Source organism: Centruroides sculpturatus, unplaced genomic scaffold (assembly GCF_000671375.1).
Source record: "Centruroides sculpturatus isolate CEXI.00-Female unplaced genomic scaffold, Cexi_2.0 scaffold95, whole genome shotgun sequence".
Lineage (NCBI taxonomy): Eukaryota > Metazoa > Arthropoda > Arachnida > Scorpiones > Buthidae > Centruroides > Centruroides sculpturatus.
Genome location: NW_019384621.1, coordinates 346,213 through 355,794, shown reverse-complemented (window position 1 = coordinate 355,794; position 9,582 = coordinate 346,213). Strand labels below are relative to the sequence as shown.

At 24.1% G+C, this 9,582-nt stretch overlaps 1 protein-coding gene across 3 annotated transcripts in view; it reads left to right on the top strand.

The window, feature by feature from the left end:
* Positions 1-887: 887 nt before the first annotated feature.
* LOC111625461 overlaps positions 888-9,582 on the top strand; it is a 70,149-nt gene continuing 61,454 nt past the window's right edge. For 2 of the 3 annotated variants that reach the window (XM_023368610.1, XM_023368613.1), the window contains exon 1: positions 888-1,037. The gene's annotated coding sequence lies outside the window, so the exon portion shown is untranslated. Of the gene's footprint in view, positions 1,038-4,081; positions 4,175-9,582 lie in introns of those variants that run through there. The other variant, XM_023368611.1, reaches the window with a different exon arrangement.

Here is a 9,582-nt window from a genome sequence, read left to right as displayed (position 1 = left end):
TATTTTAAATCTTCATGCTAAATAAATATAAATGCTAGTTTATTATATAATTGTTACGTAACGAGGCTACGAATAGGAAAAACTGATAAATTAAACAGAACCTGTTTATTTAAATCTATAATAGTTTATAGTAATTACTCATTTCTGTATATACAAAATTTTAGAAAGTAATTTTGGTTTAAAGCCAAAATTTTTTCCCAAGTATTAGCATTCGAGTGACATCTCCTTGGCTAATATCCCTAGTTGTTCAGTTTTACTTCGTCTACCGAAGTTTCCAGCATCTTTGCCACATAAGTCCGTCTTGTCGGAGGAGTATAATGTGTCCTTTTCTGAATCATTTGCTATTTTTGTCTCGAAGCCACGCATACTACCGTCGACTGAACATTGGAATTTATTTTCTAAATTTGAATCTTAGAAATACTATTGGGCCAGTCTTAAAAATTACAATCAATCCTTTCACATTTAAATATATTTTCTTCGCTGAAAAGCAGCCAGCATGAACAGCATGTTTAAATTCCTTAACATTTCTCATATTCTATTCTTGTAGACTAAAAGACAAATGTGTTTTTTAAAATATGTTCTTCTTTTTTTTCTTTTAATTAAAATCATGGTTATAGATGCAATTTGAAAATTTTAAATACAATAAAGCATTTTATAAAGAAAACCGTTTATGTAATAATTGCCTGTTATGTTAATGAAGTGTGATTCTGTGAAGAATGAATGAATTTTCGTAACAGGAGATGACATCTTTTGATTAAAAAGTTTTAGGTATTCTTCGTTGCAGTTTCTGAAGGAGCATTGGGAAGGCACAGGTTCTTTTCCTCTATATTTAGTTCGCCAGTAAAGTGTAAAATATTTTGGCAAAGATCCCACAATTTCTTTGCCTTATTTGTTTCAGTACCTTAAAATATCACTAGGCCAATGTTTTGCTAGAGGCGTGTGCTCTCAATTGAGGTAACCATAAACACTTGCTTTGGTTAACAAGTTGCTAATGTGTATGGAAATTATAATATAGGATAGAAAACAATTTTTAAAAAGTGAGTATAGAAAAATAATATAGTTATAATACCTGCTAAATTAAACAAATTAAAAATTATTGTTATAGATATTAATATATATATATGTAATATTGTTAAAAATACACCAACTTTTTTCAAATAAACATACGCAATTTTGTTTTTTATATAATTGTAAGCTTATATTAGAGATTTGGCATTCGCAGTATACATTAGCACACGTGAAGCATATATTCTATTAGGAAACCTTGTTTACAATATGAGGAATGCCAAAACAGATTATATAAAGAGTTCAGTTTTAGAATTCCAAATCTAACATTTTAAAAAGTTAAATTTAATTAATTTTCAATTATTTACTCAATTATTTAAAATTATTTAAAATTCTTTACTTCTGCTTCTAAAAATATTTAATTAGTTTTAATAATTTTCTTTAAAAATTTAAAATTTTTAAAATAACTTTTTAATATAAAAACTGTTAATATTTCTAGACATAATTATTTAATACACATAATCAATGACATATGCACATATTATCCTCACTTACTCAAACATTTAGTCACTACTCAACAGTCACTACACTGTTTTAATTCTTTAATTAATGCTTTTTTAAATGTGATCTTACTTAAAATTTTATGAGACATTAATAATATATAAAAATAAAGATTTGCAATTAAAAAGAGCTTGTTTGACATTGGACAAAAGCCCAGAAACATAAGTCTATCGACCTCTTTTCTAAGTTAAAAAGATTCTTGGCTTAGATAGCCATTCACGTGAAGAACAATTTTCTTCAAAACAATGTGAAAATATCTAATATACATCAGATTAAGTATTAAATATCACTATATAAGCTTTGGATAAAGTAAAATACAAGAATATAAAAATTAGTTTCCAAAATTTAAAAGTTTTAATAATGTTTTTTAATGGAAAAAATTTTTCACACGCCATTGATTAAAAGTGAAATGTGTTATTTTTAGAAACATGTAGACGTGATTACATAAAATACTTTCTAATTAAATATCAAAAATAAAAATAAATAATAGGTTTATACTTAAAACAATGATCAATATGCAAAATGATAGATTTAAAAATAATTACATTAATTTTATAGTTATCATTTTAAAAATTATAAATAAATAAATAAATAAANTTATATTGACCATTTGCCAGTTAATTATAGGCTATGTTTTAACATTGTTAAACTTGAGTATTAATTATATATTTCAACTTTAAAAAATTAAATTTATATATATATATATATTTCAAATGAGATATGAGTACTATGTTCCAATAAAGTTTTAATGGGATTATATGGGATAACTAGGGATTATCAAGGTGTAATTAATTATAAGTTAATTTATAGTACCATACGTATTGAAATTGAAGAAAGATAAATAATAATGTTAAATATTTCGAAATGTTAACTGAAAGCCCTTAGAAAAATCATAAAGGTCAAAATCATAAATCATAATCAATCATAAAGATCCCAAATGAGATTGTTTAGAGAAGACTAAATTAGAATTTTAGATAGGTTCCTCTGTATCATATTTTAGAGGAGACAACGCTGTCTGCAACTTTTGACAGGAGAATAAATTTGATACTTGATATAACTGATCATTAAGGATATTTGTCTGACACGTAAAAGTGTGAAGATCTATGTGTCCCTTCATAATTTAATACTTATTTGTACGAGAAAAATATAAATTATGCATTTCTATAAAATATATTTTTTATATTTTTATATGTATGATTATTAAACAAAAATATGAAAAATTTTTATGTAAAATTCGTTTTTTTTTATTTGAGATATAAAAACAGTAATGGAGATAATATTTATACAATTTTATATCACAAATGAGCATTTAAATTATTTTATTTACTGATAAATTATTAATCACGATTTATTGCATTTATTCAAAATTATAATTAAAATAAATTAATGTTTAAAAATAAAAAAATAATTATAACGGAGAAAATTTAAATCATCATTATATTTTACTGAATTTTTAGAGAAAGAGTTAATTAATAAATTATTGAAATTATTTCTGATTATTATATTATCAGTGTTTTTCTTTCATTTTAATAATTATATAATTATAGAATATTTCTTAAAACTTAATTGGTTTGTAACATTAAAAAATTACATGATTATTTTATTATATAACATATTTTAAAACAAATTTATTATTATTGTTTCATGATTTCTTTGTAAAGAAAATTTTGAGTGCAAACTTTATTCAACGATAAATAGTTTGAGTTATTGATAAAAGGAAAATTTTTAATTAAAAAATATTTATCATAATAAAAACGTATTAAAATAGAGATTTAAATTAACTCATATTAAATCCTGTTTTTATAAATATGGCCTAATTTTTTAGCGCAATTGAAGGTAGAATTTTTTAGATTAAATAACAATAAACTATTGTATTATTTTTCAAATGCAAATTAATGTTATATAAAAACATTAAATTTCACAAAATTTCATAAATATTCTTAACTGCAATAAAATATTGCAATTTAATATAATATGGACTATAATTAATATATCTGTTCATATAGCTCTTTTGGCTCTTCCTCATTTCCTGCAGAAATATTTGGTTGTTTATACTAGATGAAAACTATTAATAGTTTGTTATCCTCCCCATCTTCAACCGAATTGCTAATGCTAAAGATAAAATCAGTTTTTATTGCAGGATACAATTTTCACCTTGAGATAAAATATTTTTAAATTTTATAAAATAACTACTCATTAAAATACTTTACAATCAATTATTTCATCCTAAGCACATTTTGTTGATGAACGCAAAATACAATATTTTTTTTCTAATTTTAATTCTTTATATATTATACGAAAGTTTTAAACTACGAATATTTTTAAAATCTATATAATTTCGGCCTCCATCAAGAACATATTTTCAGAAGAAGATTCATAAATTTTAAGATTAAATATTGAAACTATGCGTTAATTTCAGATAAAATCTGAAATTAATGAACTATTTTAAAGCTTTTAGAAACCATTTTGAAGTTTTCACTGACTTGTAAGTGACAATCACTTGTGTGTCATGAAGTCAGAAGTCGCGTCAGACTCACTTCTCTAAAAACGGAATATTCTCTTTGGTTATTCAGAGCGAGTCTGGCGTCTGGAGGCTCCTGTTCTATATGTAAGTAAATGTGTCTTTAAGCATGTCTTTTTGTAAAATATTCACGAAATTTCATAGAAAATGCGTTTAAAATATATATTTTCCGCTTTTCTTCCTTAACATTCAGACTCTATTTAAACTTTATTCGAAATAGATGACAATCTCAAATAACTGAAGACTAATTGAAACTTTAAAAATGATAATTTAATACTTCATTATCTTCTTGTATGATATAAGCTTTTTATCCGACTTATTCTTTATATAGAATATATTTTTATGTAAGCTTACTGATTCATTACAGATTCTTAAGCATACTGATTCATTAAATCTATTCTTGACTCCTGTTTTAAGTTACTAAAATTATACAATAGAATATTCTGATATTAATAATGTAGTCTAAATTTGACGTTATTTGATAGTAACTTAATAAGAAATTCTATAAATATTCGATAGTATTAATAATAGAAGTTAATTAGATATGAATTTAAAAAAAAATTACTTTATCTACTGTATAATTAGCTTATAATTCATAATTTTAATATTTTCTGTCTATATATATTTAATTAATGAGTATGAAACTACAAAAATAGTAAAACAATTTTAACAGATTTAAATATGGTTTGACCTTGTTTTAATTAGAATAACTCTTACCTCGTTCGTTACCTTTAGAACAAGGAACTTTTTGGCAAGTTAATTAATTCCCTAATTTTCTATGAAGTCAATGAAATTTTAAAATTACCTGCAAATTTAAAATTTTAATAATATTATACCATATTTTTATGTTCGTAACAGTTTTGAATTATAATAATATTAATTTATCAAAGATATAATTTTATATTGCTAAAATGAAAATTTCAATACAATTTAATTAATAATTAAAAAAACAAATAATAATTATCCGTAACTAATTAAATAAGAAAATATTTTAAAATTTTATGATGATTAATGATTAATGATTTATCAACATAACTCAAATTTACAAATAATATTTAAAAATTAGAAAGGTATTATGTTGATTTATATCTTTCATTATTCCATATTTCAAAACACAAAATTATAGTATTTTGAGATAAAGAAAAATAAAAAAAAATCATTAATGAAATGAAAGAATAATTTATTCATATTTAAATGATAGAATAATCAAATAAGATCAGGTAAATATGGAATAAAATAAAAATATATAAATTAGTGTAAAACTAAGATAAATTGTTTATGCATTAAGCCAAGATAAACAAATCACAATGCACTCGTATTTCATTGTCGTTTATATAACAATTTTAGAATGTGTGAAAATTTAAATAAGAAATTTGATCTATAATAATTTTCTTTGCTTCCGTCAATCTACTTATAACAGCTCCCTTACTACTTTTTCTGATATTTTAAGTTCGATTTTACTTATTAAGAACAACGAGAATGAATTTTAATTGGAAAAATGAATTTTATAAATTCAAAGCTGAGAATTCTGTAAAATATGTATGATAAATCACACATATTCTAGAAAATTTTTCATTAAAAAACATTAAGTGAATCTTAAGTCGGTTTTAAAAATACAAATTGTCGCATTAAATTAATACAAATTAATTACAATTGTCGCATAAAATTGAAAATTTTATGCGACAATTTTAATTAATTCTTTTTAAATTTAGATCATAGTTTAAAAAATAATATTTTAAAGTTTTATGATTTTATTTTGTAAAAAGAAAATGCTTTGGAAAATGATTCTATGAAAATACTTTCTAGTTTTTATGTGTAAAGTGAATGGATAAGCTGTTTTTTTTGCAACCAAATGATCAGATAAAGATTGACAATGTGACAGATGAGCATGTTGACATTAATTCTTTTTTTTATAACAGTGTTGTTTTCCCGGAATATATACCCAAGAATTTTCTTAAATAATTTTTTGGATAAAAGTACATTTCTTTTGCCAAAAGATTAACTTTAGAGATAATATAAAAAAGTTAATTACTTTGTCCTTAACTTCTAAATTTATTTATTCGTGAAAATAGGCAGCAAATGCATCATTATAAAAATAAATTTTATTAAATATAAATAAAAGTGCTCGTTTAAAATTATAGGCCTATACTTTACATTTTTATCTGATAAATTTTCTAACTTAAAATAAGGAGTAATATGCAGTAAAATAATATAAAAAATTACTTTTAGGTTTGTATAAATAAACGAAATATTACACATACTTATTAAAAATTACATTTAATAGTTAATTCATGGAAAAAGTAAATGGAAAAAATACAGTAAATAGATATATAGAAATGTATTTTATGAGGTGTGTAAATATGAAATCTAAACACTGTTAATTTTATATTTATGGAGTTTTGACACGAAATAAACAATTTTTAGATTATTGATGTAAATTATATCGTGTAAAAATTCCTTGCTTTAAAATCTGTTGCTAAAAACTGCTCGCTGAGAGAAAATCCTTGAAATCGTTATTTTGGTTAGACTGGAAATTGCTAACGACTTTACTCAGTTCCGTTACATTTATTTTCTAGAATAATCTCTTTTTTGAAATTTGTTTTGTATTTCCATATATAAATTGGGCTTATTTATCGCAAAATATTTTCTTTCAAAATTTTGGCACTTCTTTCTTTTTCTTTTTTTTACATGTTCCAATGAAACCTTAAGTGTTTCAGAGTTATTTTCGAGAAAATTTTTTTATCTCACTAATAGAATGCATTCGAACGATTTAATTTAATTTTCTTAATTTAAAATATTAATATTTAAATAGGAAATGATAGTTTATTAATTTAAATTTGTAGTTTCACTATTATAATTTTCTTTATACTAATACTGGTACTAATGCTCTACAAATAATACATTGGTACTACACACTAATATATTAAGTGTGTAGTACCAATATAGCCTATCTTTAAAAATGGCATACCCTTAAATTTCAAAAGAAAAGCATTCTCCCTGTTGCAACATATGTGGCATAAACATAGAATTTGACAAAGCACTTAACTGACAAATTGATAAAGACACAAAGAAGAACGAAATGATTAATGATGGGATTAACACTTAAAGTCAGAAAGAGGAATGCGTGGATATGAAATCAAATAAAACTAAAAGATGTGGTAGTCTAAATCTAAATGGGCTTAGATATATTGCAAGAAGTTATTACATAAAAAACCGAAAGTTTTAGAAGTTGAAATCATATTAAATATATTTTTAGATACCATTTAAAAGTTATTTTAGTTGTCAGTTTTTTTTATTCACGTTTTAAAAATATTTCTTTTTTTGAAGTCTTACAATAATAGAAATTGAAAAAAGGTACCTTTTAACGCATAATACAGTAAAAAATAACGAAAATAATATCACGTTGCATTCTAAAAAATTTTTGTTGCATGCCAATTCTGAGCACGTGAACCATTTCTGCTCTACAATCCTACTCGGTTCATGAATGTTTTCCGATCCAGTGATATTACAGTTTTCACTTTTATCACAAAGAATCATATTTGTTGTGATAAAAGAATAAAAATTTGTTACATAATCATAATACAATAAAACCTTGATTTAACGGACTAATCGGGCGAGGAAGTGTCCGTTAAAGCTGAAAGTACGTTCGGCTATATAATAAAGTAGATTTTGCCAATGCGTATGTTAAAAATTTATTTAGTTAATTTGTCTTTATTTATGTAGATACGTTTGTTTAATTAAAAAATTAATTATGCATGAAAAGTTTAATTTCACAGAAAAATTTTCTATATGTATTATTGCTTTTAGGCTATAATCAGCGTAATTTTGAGACTGTAATAAACAGGTATACGATGAAAATCGAAATAAATAAACATTTTTTGGAAAATAAGATTTAACTGTATTTAACTAAACAAATAAATAATGTTCCTGGGGGCGGTAATAAATAATAATGGTAAATAATGTTCTTGGATTTAAAATAAATCACTCGTTAATTTAATTATTGTAAAAAGCATCTGAAAATTAACAGGGTATTAATTTTCACATAGGACGTAAGGACCGGAAATTTTGCCCGTTAAAACAAGGTTTTACTGAATTTTTAGTTTAGTAGTAATGTAGCCCAGTAAAAAGTCAAGTTTTATACAAATTAATTTGCAACCAGAACAAATATAACTCGGAACTAGAATAAATCGAAAAGTTATAAACAAATATATCTGTAAAATATTTAAGAAAGATAAAAACATAAAAAAACAGATGAAAACATGTCATTGTATATTATTTTATATACTAGCTCAATCAAAGTGGTTGATTAAAGTTATACTATATATGAGTAATACGAAGATATCTAAATATTATTAAGTTATATAAAGTTATATAGGCATATATATAATTGTGAAATCTTATATTGATAATATTATACAAACTAGAAAACGTTGAAATTTTACAAAGTACAGTAACATTATGTATTAATATGTAGAATATAGTAATATGAAGAGAAATAATATTTGAATTATGATAAATATATACTATGAATGCAAATATGAATTACTTGAATTATTATATCCAGGCCCTCGCTCGATATTTTTAACAGGCTTGGTTTGAATAATCATTTTATTTTCCATCGCATAGTTTATTAATTTTACAATATAGATATAGAATAAAACAATACAATAGACTAAGGCGGAACTGAACGGATACAAAATATTTTAATTTTTAATTCTTCCCAAATAGAGGTTAAATCCCATCTCCCGTGTGCACAGCCTTGATTTCACCCATTTCATTAATCAACTCTGATGTTTTATTTTCCAGATTCCGTACTTTGCCTGTTACATAACAGAGGCAAAGTATGGCGATTGGTAAAAAATAACTCCCGCAAGATTTTTACATTTTGGGCTGAGATCTTGAAAAGTCAAGAAATTCAAAAAAAGTTGAGGTTTTTCCCCCTATATGTTTGGATGTTAGTGTGTGAGTATGCGTTTGGGGAGGACATGATTTTGTTTATCCACTTTGAAACATAATAATGCCTATAAGGTAATGATAGCAATTATTAGGGATGAAGACAAATAAAGAATACCGGGAAAATACAGCAACATCGTTACCAGCATATGTTTTTCTATATTAGTCATGTGCATTCAAAAAGAATCACTTTTAAAGTAATAGAAAAAAACTATCATGCATTCATTATGGACGAGACAATCATTCACACATTCACATAGAGCAGTGTTTCCCAACGTGTCTTCAGGAGTACGTAGCAATTTTCTGCTAGGTACCACTGACATATAGCTCTAATATTTATAGAATTTACAGACGTTTGTGATGAAATACGATGCTTTTTTTGACAGTGTTTCTCGGAGTTTTGACATCAAAACTCCGAGAAACACTGTCGTAAGAGAACAAAAAGCATGGACGAAACATTAGAATCACAGTTTTGACTTGAAAACCAGTATAAAAATTACGAAAATGAGTTTTATTGACTGCCCAAGAAAAGATTGATTTGT